The 18,741-nt window shown below is 34.0% G+C and overlaps 1 protein-coding gene across 2 annotated transcripts in view; it reads right to left on the reverse strand.

Moving 5' to 3' along the window:
- The window catches only part of LOC114338271 (uncharacterized), a 410,991-nt gene that overhangs the window by 165,064 nt on the left and 227,186 nt on the right, over positions 1-18,741 (reverse strand). Inside the window, exon 1 of one of the 2 annotated variants that reach the window (XM_050659372.1) lies at positions 2,539-2,668. The exons of the other annotated variant lie outside the window; for it this stretch is intronic. The gene's annotated coding sequence lies outside the window, so the exon portion shown is untranslated. Of the gene's footprint in view, positions 1-2,538; positions 2,669-18,741 lie in introns of those variants that run through there. 2 annotated transcript variants of the gene reach the window in all.

The raw sequence follows: 18,741 nt of genomic DNA on the forward strand, positions 1-18,741 counted from the left end.
ATAGCTGAGATTTTTGATATCATCAATAATTTATTATCATCAAAAGCTATTTTGAAAAAAAAAATTCTTTTCGAAATTTAAAAAAATTAAATTTAAAACCAATTTTTTTTTTCAAAAATGAGCACTTTGAGCCGATAAAACTTACAGATCATATATAAACAAGTCAAGTAATTTGTGAAGCGGTAACGATTAATTTCATTTGGGATGCTAAATGGGAGGTGATTTTTACGATTTTTTTCCAAAAAAAAAGGAACAACTTTATTTTGAGCATTACATACTTAATATTGATACTAGAACATAAATAGAAATACAAAAATAAAGCTCTTTTAAACTTTAAAAAAGCTGTGATGAGTTTTTGGTTATTTCACGTTGAAATATTCGAATTGGATAATTGGAATTTGACGAATAAGAACCTACTTTTCATTACCTACAACTCTGCTTCTCCTGGGTGTACAGACTTCGTATATACACCATTTTTTTCATTTTTTATAGGCTATATTTTTACTAAGAATATTTTTTTCGATAAAATACTTATACTTACTTTTTGAGTTATTTGCGAAAAACCATCTCAAAACGTGTTTTATTTTGTTGAAAAAATGAACATATTCACTCAAAAATAACTCGAAAAGTATTGACTTAGTGATAAACTCTATTCAACTAAAGTTGCTTAGAATTAATCAGTTTATCCAATTCCGGACTTATCTTGAACGTATGTTTTTCACCCCCTAGGAGGGGTGAACCTCACCCACAGGGCAAAAGCACACATCGGCACAATAGATCATTTGATATGATATACTTTATAATATATGATGATTTACATTTAATGTTTATTAAAAACTTTTGATCTATGTACAATGTGTGTTTTTATTGGGCGGGAGGTCCCGCATCCCAACTGGAACCAGGGCCCGCTAATCTGTCAGTACGCCACTGCCCCGAAGCAATTCAGCTCCTCGACAATGTGAATTTGGTCAGAAGACTAAAGAGGAAGAAATCTTTCGAGTTGTGATAGTATGTATAAAGCAAAATAGAGTGCGACAGTGACACACGTGTGTAATTAAGTTATTAGAGTTTAAGTATCGCTAGTGAGTAGGTCTTTATTTTAAGTTTTATTGTCTTCTTCTTCTTCTTCTTTTTCTTCTTCTTCTTTTTCTTCTTCTTGTAATAGGACTATGTCCTGTTTCTTCTGTTACAGTCTTTGCTGCGACCCGGAGCTCCAACTCTCGTACCATCGTTTTTTGGGTCTTCCTACGGGTCGCTTGGTGTTGGGCTTCTGTGTTTTCGCCCAATGCGCCATACGTTCAGGGTCCATTCGATCTACGTGGTCTCTCCACATGCGTCGCCGCGCTCTTGTCCATCTCACTACGTCTTGAACGCCTAGCTCTCTCAATGTGTCTTCGTTTCGTATTCTATCTCTGAGTGTGATACCTCTTATGGATATTAGGGCTTTCATCTCTGTTGTTCTCATTATTTGTTTGGTCTTTGTTGTCTCGGCCCTTGTCTCAGCTGCGTATGTCAGTACGGGTCTAACACATGTCTTATAAATGCGGACTTTGCTTTCGGTGCTCATATATTTATTCCGCCAGATTATATTCCTCAGGAAACCAGATATTCTCGCTGCTTTCGTTGCCTGCTGTTTTGATCCTTGCCACAGATGCCTGTCGCTAGATATTTCCACACCTAAGTATCTACAATCCATTACCTGTTCGATTATATGGTCGTCCACTACTAATTTACATCTAATTGGGTTCCTGGATATTACCATCGATTGGGTTTTCTCTTTGGATATTGTCAGGTTATACTTTTCGGCGGTTATTTTGAATTTTTGTTTCAAAGTTCAAGAAAATTCAAGTTTTATTGTCAGTAATTTAAATTAGACAAAAACTGCTTATTGATCTTTACAGATCAAATTGCGATAATAAAATATACACAGACGGAAAGACAAAATACGATTTACAAAAAGGAGGTACCTATCGGGTTCCTAAGAGTAAACAGTAGCCCGTCATCAATATTTTGTTTTTCGAAAGTTCTGGAAACTTTCAACAGTGAGGCAACAGTGCGTCGGTAATTCGACACTGACAATGACATTTATACTATCAAAAACAATATTTTTTATACTCAGAGGAGCGAACTGTTGCCGAGTCAGTCACGTTCAAATTTCTTGTTATAGAAAATCGATTTTTAATAGATTAAATGTGACACAAAATCTAGGCATGGGATAAAAAAGTTTATTTAACGAAAGTGTATTTTTTTGTTCTTCTTGATGGCGGTACAGGCTCCGTTTTGCAATATTTTATTTAGTTATAGAGTAATTTCCACATACTAACATATTTCTCAAATTGGGGTCTGTACCGCCATTCTTTATTATATTACGAATATGTGTGCCAAATATCTCGACAAAATATTCAAAATTACAGCCGCAATCTTGGACCGCGTTTGTTGCTACTTGTTGATCGCTACTGTATGCTCTTAACAAACGACACTATTTGAACGAGAAACTGGAGTCTTACTTTAAACACATGTTATAAAAATATTACTTACATATTTCACAATTATTTATGAATTGCCAGAAAACTCACGATTAAACGCGCAATATAAGATGAGCACAACTGTTTTTCAACAACGTACTAAAACGCACAAAGTGAACTGAAAATTCGGTAGCTCGAGAAGGTTGATTAAATAGGTACCTGTGATCTTATCTCATCTTAATGTAACTACTAAAACGATAACGCAGAAAGTATGAGTCAGGGAGTAAACAAATTATTAGGAAACACAAATTGGAGATTGTAATTATAACACCTACTCCTGTTAATCCTTTAATTCTGCGACTGTGTTTGTTTTTAATTGGGATTATTAGGAATGTGCAGTTAAGTCAATATAGCGATATAGAAACTTAGTAGTCTGAGAACTTCTTATATTATTAGAATATTCTTAGAAAGTATTCTGGTTATATTATTTATATTTTTTTTATGGCATTTTGCTTATTTAATGTATGCCTCAGCGTGTTTAAATTCAACTTTAAAAACGCGCGTGTTTTTTGAAAATCTTAATCTTTTAAATGGATGTAAAAAGTACAGAAATATTTATATTTCCAAAGTAAGTTATCAATCGAAGTAGCACAGAAAACGACAATCAAATTAAATGTCGTTCCCATACCACCAGATTGACAACAGGTGGAATACTTTCTTTGGTTCACCTCCTGAGAATTTCAAAATTTATAAATCAACAGGATGCCGAGGAAATTAAGATGAGAGAATTTTAAATAATTCACAACTCATCTGCTCAGCGTGGTAAAAGCTCCAACAAGAAAAATTCCTTAATACTCCTTCTTCTTCTTCAGGTGCCGTCCTCGTTCCGAAGTTTGACTATCATCAAGGCTATGCGTATTTTTGATACCGTAGATCTAAATAATTGGCAGCTGCTGCACTTGTACCAATCTCTTAAATTCTTCAACCTTGAATGTTTTCTTCTGCCAATGGATCTTTTACCTATTATTTTTCCCTGAATAATTAATTGTAGTAGCTGGTACTTTTGTCCCCTCATTATATGTCCCAAGTATTGCAGTTTGCGCTTTTTAATAGTAAGCGCAAGTTATTTTTCTTTCTGCATCCTTCGCAACACTTCCATGTTTGTCACTCTCTCTGTCCACGATATTCTCAGTATCCTGCGGTACATCCACATCTCGAATGCTTCTATTTTCCTTGTATCGATCTTTTTCAGTGTCCAAGCTTCCATTCCATAGAAAAGAACTGACAGCACGTAACATCTCATCAGGCGAATTTTAAGATTTAAACTTAGCTCTCTTCCGCATAAAACTGTTTTCATTTTGGGAAAAGTAGCTCTAGCTTTTTCTATTCTGATCTTGATTTCTTCAGAGTTGTCGTTGTTTTCATTAATCACAGTTCCCAGGTAATTATATTTTCTAACACGCTCAATTCTTTGATCATGTACGGTTATGTCAGAAAAATTTTGTGGAGATTTCGACACCATCATTATTTTTGTTTTTTGATGTTAAGTGATAAACCGAACTTTTCGCTGCACTCTACTATTCTGTTTATCAGTGTTTGGAGATCTTCCGGGGTTTCTGCTATTAATACTGTGTCATCAGCGTATCTCAAATTGTTTATTAAAGTGCCATTATCTCAAATTGTTTATTAAAGTGCCATTTATTTTCCTCCTATATCTTGGTCAGCAAGGGCTCTGTTTATAATATCTTCTGAATATAAGTTAAACAAGGTTGGTGAAAGTATGCATCCCTGCCTTACGCCTTTTTTGATCTCGAGTTCCTCGGTTGTTTCCCGTTCTACTCTAATATTCGCCTTCTGGTTATAGTAAATATTGAAAATAATTCTGAGGTCCCTTTTATCCAAGTTTTTCTCTACCAACAGTCTCATCAGGTGTTCGTGGCGAACTTTATCGAACGCCTTGTTGTAGTCAATAAAGCACATATATATATATATATATCCTGGTTAACATCCAGGCATCTTTGGCACATGATATTAAGTGCAAATAGTGCTTCCCTTGTTCCAAGCCCGTTTCGAAACCCGAACTGAGTATCACTGAGGTCAGCGTCTAGTTTTTTGTGAATTCTTGTATGTATCACTTTAAGAAATACTTTTAGTGTGTGTCCCATTAAGCTTCTTGTGCGATGGTCGGTGCACAGTTTTGCGATTGTTTTCTTTGGAATAGTCACAAAAGTTGACAGAAGCCATTCCTTAGGTATTTCTCCCGTTTTATAAATGCAGTTAAAGAGGTCAACCAAAACATTTACTGTTTCATCTTCCACAAGCTTAAGAAGTTCCGATGGAAGTTCATCTGGACCCGGTGATTTGCCATTTTTCATTGTTTTTATAGCATATAGTATTTCTTCTTTAGAGATTTTTGGTCCTTCCTCACCTTGTATGTTACCAATATCATGATCCTCTCTTTCATCGGCAAAGAGTTCTTCTATATAATTCTTCCAGGTCGTAAGCTTTTCTTGTAGGTCAGTTATTATTTGTCCATTTGCGTTGTATAGCACATTGGGATGCTTCCTTTTTTGTATACCTGCCAATTCTTTTACCTTTTTATGTAGGTTAAACGTATCATGTTTTAATTGCAGTTCTTCAATTTCTTCACATTTTCTTTTGTAAACTTTCGCTGACCTTATTTCATCTCTAATTTGCTTGTGTATCTCGTTGTATTTTTGTTTGCATTTTCCCTTAAACTGTCTTCGTTCCTCCATGAGACTTAAAATTTTCTCTGTCATCCATTCTTGTCTTTTTGTCGTATTTCCTCTGCTAAGGATATTCTGAGCGGGTTTTATTAGGGCTTCTTTTAAGTCTTGCCACTTGTTTTCCACGTGCGTGTTTGGTTCCTTTGTAGACAACATTCTTAGGTTACCATTTATCTGTTGCTTTAATTCTTCTTTGATTTTCGAGTTCTGTAAGCGGCTGGTATCTATGTAATCTGGTTTTACCCTTTGTGAAGGTTTCTTAAGTTTAATGCTTCCACGCGCTATCAAGGGATTGTGGTCCGAGGAAACATCTGCGCCTGGGTACGCCTTAACCGATTTTATGCCGTTTTTGTATCTTTCATTTATCAACACAAAGTCTATTTGATTCCTAACTATTTTCTGTGCGTTATGTTGAGGTGATTTCCACGTATAAAGCCTTCTTTTGGGGAGTTTAAAAAATGTGTTTGAAATAATCATATCGTTTTCTTGGCAGAACTGTAACATTCGGTCTCCTCTCTCGTTCCTTAACCCGAGACCATAATTTCCTACATATTTGCCGCTTTTTCCTTCCCCAATTTTGGAATTAAAATCACCAAGGATAATTGTGACGTCTCTTGGCTTTATAGATTTTAGAACATGGTTAATTTGTTCATAGAATTCCTCAACCTCTTCATCTGATTTTTCTGCAGTAGGAGCATAGACCTGTATGATATTAAGATTTACAGTTTTTGTATGAAGTTGAAGGAATATTACTCTATCAGACACTGGTGTAAAGTTAATAACAGACTGCATCATTTTTTTTGATACAACAATTGCTACTCCATATCTGTGGTGTGGGTCATTATTTCCTGAAAAATATATCATTCCGTTGTTCGTCGCGAAGCTGCCTGAACTCGACCACCTTGTATCGCTGATACCTAAAATATCGATATTTAACCTTTGCATCTCTTGTATAATATTGTTCATTTTTCCAGGTTCATACATACTTCTGACGTTCCACGTACCAATATTTATTGCATCTTTAAAACAGGGATTTCGCCGGGTTACGACCTGAGAAGCCCTGTTGTCATGAGAATTACCTCTCCTGCCGGATCTTGTTTTCCGATGTTTTCCGATGTGTTAATACTCCTACAAAAGAGTAAATGAATTAAAAATGTATAAACCTTTTCAATTTCTTTGTAACCCGAAAATGCAGCAGCTGCATAATACTCTGGTTAAATCCGAGAGTGCAGGAAGGATTATTTAAGATTCTCTCATCTTAAGAATTTAGAAGAAGATTTCTCATCAGGAAGAATTTAAAATTCTCTTATCTTAATTTCCTCGGCATCCTGTTTGATTTATAAATATTGAAAATCTCGGGAGGTTGTAACCAAAGAAAGTATTCCACCTGTTGTCAATCTGGTGGTATGGGAACGACATTTATTGTCGTTTTCTGTGCTACGGAAAGGCCCAAAGTATGATACGTGGAGAAATCGGAGAGAAGAGGATATGCGACTACCGATAAGGGGGAAAAGACCTCCGAAACCGGTATAGACTCTTCCTGCACTCTCCCATTTAACGAGAGTATTATGCAGCTGCTGCATTTTAGGGTTACAAAGAAATTGAAAATGCTTATACATTTATATATCCGTTTTTTAAAAAGAGGAAATGCTGTTCAAATTAATACTACCTTAAATCGACCCCTTCGTTGTTGTTTATCCTCAACATAATTTGCAATTTCGAGTGGATAGCCCACATAGTCTACGGTTTGTACTGTTCCAAAGTACGGTTTGCACTGTTCCTGTAACCAGTAATAACAATTAATCTTATGTTCTTCTTCTATAAGTACCGTGCCCAAATAACAATTTGCCGATATCGTTCTCGATCTTGTGCGGCATGTAACAATTGATCTGCTGATAAGCCAGTCCATTGACGAAGGTTTCGGAGCCATGAATATTTCTTTCGACCAATTCCTCTTTTTCTGTCGATCTTTCCATTGAGTATTAACTGCAGCATCCTGTATCTGCTACCTCTCATTATATGCCCCAGATATTCAAGTTTTCTCTTTTTTATCATCTTCATTAAGTCACCTTCGCCTTGACCTACTCTGTTTAAGACTTCTCTGTTTGAAATGCGTTGAACCCAAGATATTCTGAGCATTCTACGATACGACCACATCTCAAAGGCTTCTAATTTGTTCATCATGTTAACCTTCATGATCCAGGTTTCACATCCATATAGTAATACAGGATACACATAACATTTTAGGAACTTGATTCTTAGTTGTAAGTTCAGCTGAGAGTTGCTCAGAATAGATCTAAGTTTCATAAATGCTCCTCTTGCAATTTCTATACGAGTTTTAATTTCTTCATCCGGATTTAGTGTCTCGTTTATCCAACATCCTAGGTATTTAAAATGGTTAACTTTTGTTATTGTGACAGATTGCAAATTAATTTTTGTTTTTCTCATTTCCATAACAACGAAAGGTATACTCATGTATATCACAAATTCAACCATTTTACAATATTAGCTCTTATTTCAATGTAGTAATAATACATGATTTCAAAGTGTACCAATAAAAAAAGCGTGAAGTATTCGTGGATAACTGGTCTTTGTTAAAATCGCAAAATTGTTAAAACATCGCGCGTGTTTTAAAGACCTCAATATCCACTTATACTTTAATATACCTACTATATTATATACTCAAACCATGTTAGTAAAAGTGAATAGTGCTTAGTAATCCATGTATTTTTATCAATACTTTTTTTGATAAAAACGGAAGAATAAAAAATAAAATAAGTGAGGAAAGAGAGTTAAACTAGGCATGTGCGTTAAAGGAAGTAATATAAATACACGCCTATAACATAAAATAGAAACACAAAAGGAAAAATAATTATAATAGGTATGTGTATAAGAAATAAGGAAAAGTAAAATATTAAAATGATTATTTTGCTCGTTACGTTCTTTTAAAGAAGACCGCGAACATAGATTGGACATATTGGACAAAGACTATATACTCTCTAATAAGGTCTATATTCTTTGGTTTGGAGATTGTAAAGAGGCGCTATGGTTGAAAGGCTAAAAACAACTATACTAAATTTACAATCAAGATGCAGTAGAAATTAACAAACGAAGACACCTTAAATGCTACTAGGAGCACCGAATCATAATTCACAGGCCAACAAAAAAATATTTATAAAACTTTTCTTGCAAATTTATGTGAATCCTATGTATTTTTGGCGCTAAAAAAGAATCTGAAATTAGATTTTATGTATCACCATAGTTTTCCCACAATATGAAACTGGTCTATTCTACTTATAATAATTTTAAAAAGGCAAAATACCGAAATACCTTAAAATGATACATTATTAGAATAATACCTTTTATCTAACTTTTATCTTGTAATAGTATACTTTGTATCTTCTATCTCGTTTTTATGTAAAACTTCTGAAGTAGCTTTTTCTCCTATGCGAGGCACTCTGTTGTTCTCGATTAAGTGACCAACAGTAATCACCCATCATCTTGGTGTTCCAACGTCCCTGGTATCGTTTCTCCATCACCTCGGTATCATAGTGGAATCGTTCGCCTTGTTCTTCACTGACATTACTCAGATTTTCAGGGAAAAAGTCAAGCTGGTTAAGCAAAAAGTGGATTTTTAAGCTCACTAGACATCCCAAATTTTAAATCTTATCTAATATCTTAAAAAACTTATCAGTAGTAATTGCACAAGAGCTCTAAAATTATATATTAATTTTAGAGATCGAGTGCAATTTGTTGCGATTATTTCATGAATAAAACTGTTCAACACCAAAATTTTATTGTAATTTATTTATGTAAGTACAAATTAGTACAATTAAACACACAGTTGTTATAAATATTAATTAGACGGTTGAAAGTCATCACTTTTATAATTTTTAAAACATTAATTGTCATTAATGTCACTGAATGTATTTTTTCGTAGCAACGAAGGGCATCTGACGTAATATACTTAACGACGGGAGATTATCAAAAATTATCGATTGAATTCAGATTTCTGTAACTTTCTATTGGTCAGAATCTCCTGTGAATGAAATAATCAGTAGTAATTGCACAAGAGTTCTAAAATTCTATATTAATTTTAGAGATCGAGTGCAATTTGTTGCGATTATTTCATGAATAAATCTGTTCAAAACCAAAATTTTATTGTAATTTATTTATGTAAGTACAAATTAGTACAATTAAACACACAGTTGTTATAAATATTTTACGGTTGAAAGTCATCACTTTTATAATTTTTAAAACATTAATTGTCATTAATGTCACTGAATGTATGTTTTCGTAGCAACGAAGGGCATCTGACGTAATATACTTGACGACGGTAAACTATCAAAAATTATCGATTTAATTTAGATTTCTGTAGCTTTCTATTGGTCAGAATCTCCTATGAATGAAATAATAAAAAATTATGGGGTATAATATCACAAGAGAGTGAGAATAAATTGAAAATAATGCGACAGTTTTTCGAAAATTTGTTGTCTGGCAATAGACACGAGAGCCCGCAGGGCTCGAGTGGCTATTGCCCAATGACAACAAATTTGAGTAAAAATGAAGCATTATTTTCTTATTTATTCTTACTGTCGTCTGATATTCGTAAGATTATTTTTTAATACGTATATTATGGATATTTTCTTAAATGTGACAGTTGTCAAAACTAGGAAACTGGTTGCCATTAAACAGAAACAATCTATTTAAAAAAATTCTATCGGTAAGTTTCTACAGTAGATAATTCTCAGTATAATTTTAATCTGATTGGACAGAATTAATCACGTGATCAAATATCTTACTATACGATTGGAAGTTAAAATCATTAAAAAATAATCGGGTGTAATATCACAAGAGAGTGATAATAAATTGAAAATAATGCGACAGTTTTTGGAAAATTTGTTGTCTGGCAATAGACACGAGAGCCCGCAGGGCTCGAGTGGCTATTGCCCAATGACAACAAATTTGAGTAAAAATGAAGCATTATTTTCTTATTTATTCTTACTGTCGTGTGATATTCGTAAGATTATTTTTTAATACGTATATTATGGATATTTTCTTAAATGTGACAGTTGTCAAAACTAAGAAACTGGTTGCCATTAAACAGAAACAATCTACTTAAAAAATTCTATCGGTAATTTTCTACAGTAGATAATTCTCAGTATAATTTTGATCTGATTGGACAGAATTAAACACGTGATCAAATATCTTACTATACGATTTTAAGTTAAAATCATTAAAAAATAATCGATTTAATTTAGATTTATGTAGCTTTCTATTGGTCAGAATCTCCTATGAATGAAATAATCTAATAAATTAGCTACTATAAGCTCGTAGTTAGGGTCTTTCACATTACCTAAAAACTTTGTTACCACTTTTTTGAATGCAATATATAAGCTTCTTTTTCCTTAGTTGTCATCTTGGTTTCAAAGGTAATTATGAGATTTTAAATGTTAAATTGTGAAAGAATGGTGGGTGATACAGCATTTTTAATATGATCTTCGTACTCAGCACACTAAAATACATAAGATAGGGGTAATCTTATCAAAAAAGTTTTTTCATCGTTGGTCTATTTATAATGTATAAACTTTGGAAATCATAATTTGGGATTTACAATCTACATAAATATACATTGTAAATTATGATTCGGGAGTGCTCCTAGTAGCATTTAACGTGTCTTGGTTTGTTTATTTCTACTACATCTTGATTGTAAATTTAGTATAGTATAGCTTAAGGCCCCGTTCTCATGACAGGCGCTTAATGCATGTTTTGATAACGCGCGATTACAACTACATACATTTTACTTTAGACCGTTCACATGCTAACGCGTTTTAGGTCATTAAAACGTGCATTGGCATGTGAACGGTCTCAAGTAAAATGTATGTATGTTATCAAAACGCGCATTAAGCGCCTGTCGTGCGCACGGGCTCTTAATTTATAGCGTGACGTCATACTACCTGGCAAGCTATCCTAAAACTCGTTTCTATATAATGTACAATCAGATAATCTTGATCTAAGTAGCGAAGTGATTTGTATTGGTTTTAATAAACAGCATATATTTGTTTTCATTAATTAATTATAATTTGAATAAACAACAACATTAGCAACCACACTTTTTATTGTTGTGTTGCGCCTAATATTATTATTTGACTTCTGGTTCTACCTAAGTAATAAACATAAACATATTATCTTGTCTAGAAACTGATCAGTATTAGTGGGCAAGAGTGATAATTAAGATATAAACATTGTATCCAAGTGTTTCATCAGGTCAAGTACCCTTGCTTAAAATTTGACAAAAAATATAAAATTGGTCATCATCATCTGTGGCATCCCAGTTCGTTATGAGCCAAAGCCTTCTTCAGAACAATCCTTCATTGACCCCTGCATCTGGAAACTCTTCTCCTTGCGTTAACTCCAATTTATTTTAAATTTTGTCTAAGTTATCTAAATACCTAAGACTCAGGCTTCCTCAGTCTCTGTCTTCCTCAGGCTTGTTGTCCAATCAGCCACAGGCGTAGCCAGGTTGTAGTTTCGGAGGGGGTTCAAAAAAGTAAAACGACCAAAACTACATAAAATAATCTTTATATTTATAATAAAAATTTGAAATATGTTAATATCTTAACTTTTTTTGGGGGGGGGGAGGTTTGAACCCCCAAAACCCTCCCCTGGCTACGCCCGTGCAATCAGCCTTCTACGGTAAAAACTTTTCTGACTGTTGCATCTCCCTCTCGCCTGATTACATGCCCTATCGCTATCGGTCTAAGGCGTGCTATTACAATAACTAATTTTTTAACCACGAAGTATCTATAAACTCAAAGTTGCAACATCTGCGCCACAAACCTTGCTCTTTTGTAAGTGACCACGTTTCTTCTTCATAGGTTAGCACTGGTCATATTAGTGATTTATAGAAGGTCACATGCTTTATAAAAGATGGAATACTTGAGGCACATTATGAGGGGTGAAAAGTACGAACTTTTAAGATATATCATGCAGGCCAAAATTAAGGGCAAAATAAGTGTGGGAAGAAGAATAATATCGTGGCTTCGAAATCTACGTAAATGGTTCGGGTGTAGTTCAATTAAACTTCTTAGGAGCGCTGCTAACAAAGTCGCAGTGGCCATGATGATTTCCAATCTCCGCTAGGAGTGGCACGTGAAGAAGAAGAAAAGGTCACATTAATTTTACTGGATAGTTTTGAGAAACATTTATTGGCAAGCATTATTCTTCTTTTAATTTTTTCGCTGACGTTGTTATCTTTAGTCAACAACGAGCCCATCATCTTATCTTAATCCATTTTTGCAATGGAAGGGTCTGGAAAAATTGTTCTGAATTCTGACCATGATCGCTGGTCCTGTGGGTGTAAATGTTAGATATACTAGGCTTGTTCAATCGAAACGTATCTTTGATCCAGAAAAAATTTATCGTTAATCATATCTACAAATAATTATTATTATATGTAAGAAACCTATTCCACCAACCGACGCATACCCTGTTTAAAAAATGTTGGTGACTGTATGTCGAAAAATTCTTTAACGGCATTTTTGTATTCCTTCGTCCATTCGAAAACGATTACCTTTTAACGTCATATTCAGTAACTTTTCTCCTTCGTAAGAATGTAGTGGCGTCATGTAATTTGTTTGACTATTTCTGTCTAAGTATCTTTCTCCTTGCGTGTTGTTTTGCTTCGGAGAATGAGTAACCAGTCATGTGCTTTATTTGGTCCGACAATCGTAGTGGAGATCTTCCTCTGGATCTTTTGCTCTACGTTGCCTTCAACTATCATTCGTTCCATTCCTTCTCTTCTTCTAGATATATGTCCAAACTATCTCAGTATATTTTGGTTGATAGTTGTGGTGAGTCTAGTGTTTACGTTAAGTTCTGCTAGTATTGAACGTTAAATGGACGTTAAATGTTGGATGTTAAATGTAGAGACAATGAGATGACTTAAAGCCTTTGAAATGTGGACCTATAGAAGAATTATGAGGGTTTCTTGGGTAGATAGAGTTACGAACAACGAAGTACTGAGAAGAATAGGTACAGAGAAGGAAGTTGAACAATTAAAGAAAGAAAACTAGAGTATCTCGGACATGTGATGCGGGGCGAGAAGTATGGCATCCTGCGACTCATAATGCAAGGAAAGATAGATGGCAGAAGCAGCATCGGAAGAAGACGAATTTCATGGCTGAAGAACCTGAGAGAATGGTTTGGATGCAGCTCAAAACAACTATTTAGAGCTACTGCCTCAAAAATTAAAATGACTATGATGATTGCCAATCTCCGTAGCGGAGATGGCACCTGAAGAAGAAGAAGAAGTATTGAATTATGTGTGCGACGTGCGGTCCATAGTATGTGCAACATTCTACGGTAGACCAACATTTCAAATGGCATTATACGCTTCGAATCGGTCTTTTTGATGGTCCAAGTCTCTGAAACGTAGGTGGCAATAGGAAATATTAATGCTCGAACAAGGCGTAATTTTGTGTTTTTTGTAATGTCAGTGTTCTGTCATATTTGTGTGAGTTTGGCTGTTGCCAATCTGGCTATTGTGATGCGTCTACGGATCTCGTCTTCTCATCCTTCACTGTTAGTAATAACGGAGCTTAAGTAATTAAATTGTCTGACCACTTAATAAGTACCTAACCTATTCATAATTTGTTCCAGTTCTTCTGGTGAAGACGCCAATATAACAGAGTCATCAGCATAACGTAGGTTTTTGATTTTTCTTCCTCCTATAGTTGCTTTTCCTTGCCATTCCTCAAAAACTTGACATACAATGTGCTCACTATATATTTGAAGTTTTTCGAAACTACATTATTAACTCTTACATTAGCGGTGTTATTTGCTTGAAGTTCTTGTAATAAATAGATTAGATCTTCTTGCGTACCTATTTCTCTAAGTATAAGCCAAATTTTATTACAATTTACGTTATCGAATGCCTTGGAGTAGCCAAGAAAGCACAAATATGTATGTTTCTATGTTAAACTCTCGCGATTTTTCGATAATTTGACGAATATTAAGAATGTGTTCCCTTCTTCCTCTTCCTGGTACGAATCCACATTGTTCTTGGGGAATTTGTGGTAAGAGAATTAACTTTAGTCTTTCATTGATGATAGTTAGTACTTTGCTCGGGTGAGATATCAATGATACTGTACGGTAATTACTACAATCTGTAGGAGGACCTTTCTTATATATGGGAAAAACGTGAGTTTACCCCAGTAATTTGGCCACTTTTCTTTATTCCAGATCTCATTGTAAATTCTAAGTATTACTTCCGTCCCTAATTCTCTCATTTCTTCTAGAGTTTCAGCTGCTATTCCATCTTCCCCTTCTACTTTTTATTTCTAAATTTTAGCTTTTTTATTGCCACCTCAATTTCTGATTTCAATATTTAAGGTTCTTTTTCATAACTTCTTTTCTCTGTGATATTGTCTGGGTCGTATCAGACACCTGGGTTTTTATTTACCTAAATGTACATTGTACAAACACTTATTATCGTGTATAGAAACTGATCAGTGTGTGCCGGAGACAATTTAGAAATTAACATTGAATCGAAGTGTGCTCCGACAGGTCAAGTACCCAAACTTAAAATTTGGAAAAAATATAAAATTAGTCAGTAGTGTATAAACAAACGCAAAGGTTAACATTGCCATTTTGATCGATGAAACCGAAACAAAAGATAACGCTCTAGTTATTTTCCTAAATGTATAATAATGTATTGCAGACGACATGGTATTGATAGCAAAAAACAGAGAAAACTACAGAACAATCTTGAAATCCTAGAAGAACTACCAAACATAAATATGAAAATTAATACAGAGAAAACAAAAACAATGTTAATTTCAAATACGAGGAAGACACACGAAATATAATTAGACGGGAAACAACTTAGGTATACAAGTAGAATATTTTAAATACTTAGGGGTCATAATTGAATCAAATGGTAAACAAGACATGGAAATAAACGAGAGAATGGGATGAACAGGAAGCTTATTTAACACTATGAAAACAACATTTCTGGGGAAAAAGAGATACCGGAGAAAGTAAAAACGGCAGTCGTTAGATCAGCAGGTAGAGCAACAATATGTATAACAGCGAGATATGGACATTGACGTTGAGACAAAAATCCAGACTCAATGCTATGGAAATGAGGTTCCTGAGGAAAATAGCAAACAGAAATAGAACAGACAAAATACGAAACAAAACAATCAGACAAAACCTAAAACTAGAACCAATCAATGAAAAAATTGTAGAAGGACAACTTAGATGGTTCGGGCACGTGTGTAGAATGTCGAACGAGAGACTAACAAAACGAGTGTTCGAAACGAGAGTGCAGGGGAAAAATAAAAGAGGAAGACCAAGAGTTATGTGGGTAGATGAAATCAGGAAAGAAGTCGAGAAGAAAGGATTGACATCGGAAAGTACAAGAAGCATGGAGATTACAATACCAAACTCAACTCCCCCAGCCTTACACCTGAAGTTAAAAAGGCTTAGGTCTAAGTAAGTAAGTAAATATAATAATGTACTATCTCTATCTCTACTCGCCTGGGTATTATAATTCGTTTTGGGTATTCGAAATTCTATTTCATAGAGCAGACCTCTAAGCAGATGGACTGATGACATCAAGCGAATGGTTGATCACGGTTGGATGCAAAAAACCACGGACATGAATGAACACACCTGAGGGAGGCTTCACCCGACGGTTGATGGAATAGCTGTTGACCATGATGTTAATACATATAGTTTCAAAAGTTACGAATCACCTAGAATTATGCTCATTTTCATAGTTGATCTTTTTACTATTTTAGATGCTTCTTTGGTGTTTACACAGTTGGACAAAGGTTTACTCAAACTTCTTTTTTGAACTTATACCGGGTGGAGGAAAAGAAATGTTTTTCTTATGTAGGGAGACCCTGTAGGGATGACAGGGTATACATCAAAATCGTATTGTAGTCTTATGTTTTGTAAACATTTTGTGCTTTTAGTGTCCCTGATATCTTTAGAAACAACGAAAATAGACGGTTTTATTCTTTAACATGATGAGTTTTAACTGAAATAAAACCAAATTCACAATAAAAAATAACCGTGAACAAAACTTAAAACAGAAAGGCACATAACGTAAATATTTCTGATCGACACCTATAAGAGTTATTTGTCGACCAAGTGAGCGGTATGCACAGCGCAACATAACAGAGACGAGATTGTTTAATGGAGGCTCTGTTATATTTTGGGGTGAAATTTCCTTGAGAGTAAGTATGGATTTGCTATCTACGTGGAGGCTCTTTAAATAGCGAGAGATAGGTATATTACACAGATTTTGTTTGGTGAAAATGTGGTTCCTTTCGCACTATATATAAGAAATAATTTCCTCTTAGTGTATGATAAGACAAGTCCTTCTCTCCTACCGCATGTCGTCAGTTAAAACAAATATTGAAGAGTAAAACCGTCTAGTTTCTTTGTTATTAGAGATATCAGAGAAATTAAAAAAACAAAATGTTCACAAAACATAAGACTACAACATAATTTCGATGTATATCTTTGTAACTTTTTCTCCCTACAGGGTGTCTCAAACTTTTGTTTCAGTTAACACATGTTAAAGAATAAAATCGTCTATTTTCTTTGTTTCTAAAAATATAGGGGAAATAAAAAAATCAGAACTTTCTCAAAACATAAGACTACAATACGGTTTTGATATATACTCACACTTGTACCTTGTCCTCCCTGCAGGGCGTCTTAAACTTAACATAAGAAAAACATTTTTTTCTTTCACCCGGTATAGGTACAAAAAAATTTGAGTAAACTTTTGCCCAACTGTGCAAATACCAAACAAAAACCTAAAATTGTAAAAAAAATAGCGCAATCCGTTACTCTGTTCAGGAAAAAAGCAACTATAAAAATGAGCATAATTGAGGCCATGAGAGCCAAAGTGGCCTAACTGATACATTACTTTACATAATCAAAGAAAATGATCAAAAGCTATGAATGTCCGATTGTTTTAGCAATTGTATGTTGACCAATAATGATTCTTGGTCAACATACTACTAAAACAATCGGACGTTATTGGCTTCTGATCATTTTCTTTGATTATGTAAAGTAATGTTAAAATCAGTTAGGCCACTCTGGCTCTCATGGCCTCAATTTTAAATGATGCATAACTTTTGAGACTACATATGTTTAATATACAAATCCACAAGGAAAAAGGTTTTCCTGTAACTGGCTGTATACCATATATCACAAATTTTTTTTAAGTAAATTCTTTTATAAAAGGTATATTTATTAAAATTCCCTAAAAAGGGCTACATCACAAAAGCAGAACTAGTTTTCGATCTGATTACAGATCATCATCAGCCCTGAACAGAATGCTGACATGCTAAGCCACCAAAAATTGAAAATATTTGGGTAAAAACCCTTTAGAATTAAACAGTCATGGAAACATTGACTAGAATTATTACAATAAACTTGGATGTATTAAATATCACATGATTATGTGAGGAACATGTGTTGTCATTCCGCTTATCTGATCGTGTTCCATTCGACTCTTCTGTTTCTTAGCCAGTTATGTTCTTTTCCTTGCATCTTCTTCGTATATGTGTAGTTCTAGCCCTGGCCCATAGTGTCTTACCAGGGTTTTCATCTCTGGCTATTTCTAGCAGTATTTTTGTCCTCTCTGTGTAAGGTCGTGTTTTTGACGATTATATTTAAGCATTTCATTGAATTACATTTAAGCAAAAAATATTGTAGTTTTCGATGCTGATAGAAAAAAAAATAAGGAAGCCAGTAAACAAGCTGTTGTTTTGACTTCTTGTTGCACAATTTGTGAAATAATAAAATAATCCTAAAATCGTAAACACTTACACTATCCACAATCATGTTATGCAAAAGTTAAATTTTATCTTCTGATTTTAGAAATAATCATGATGTTGAATTTATTACGATTTTGAGATATGTCATATCTTTTAATTAATTCATTACCAATCAAAAACTCTGGAAAATCCAAAATGTATTGAATATACAGGAAAAACATATTTGTATTGAGCTTATATATTTAAAAAACTTGAACCATATATTTTATGATATTGTCAAAATTTAAAATAAACTTACTTTAGACGTAAATACACCTCGCTCAAATTAAATATTACATAACTCTAAATCATTGGGGAGTGGGGAGGTCTAGATCAGTGTTGAAATATTACACAGCTCTAGGTCATTGGGGATCATTATACTATTATTATATCTGATCTATGTATATTTATGCCAATAGTTGTCAGCTTAACTTTCTAATAGTAACTATAATTACTATTAAACACCATATAAAAATTTCTTTTCAAAATAAAAGAAAAAAGAGTTTTCCAAAGAGTTAGACGAAGAAATGAAAAACAATGCCAATACCAGAAGGCAATAAAAACTAAGTATAACTTAAGTATAATGTATAGACAAGACATCTAGAAGACATACCGCTCGTATTCATGATAATTCAAAGCGCTAATGCAACAATACCAACACGCAATGATAATGATTCAATCTTAGATGAA

Source organism: Diabrotica virgifera, chromosome 8 (genome assembly GCF_917563875.1).
Source record: "Diabrotica virgifera virgifera chromosome 8, PGI_DIABVI_V3a".
Taxonomy (NCBI): domain Eukaryota; kingdom Metazoa; phylum Arthropoda; class Insecta; order Coleoptera; family Chrysomelidae; genus Diabrotica; species Diabrotica virgifera.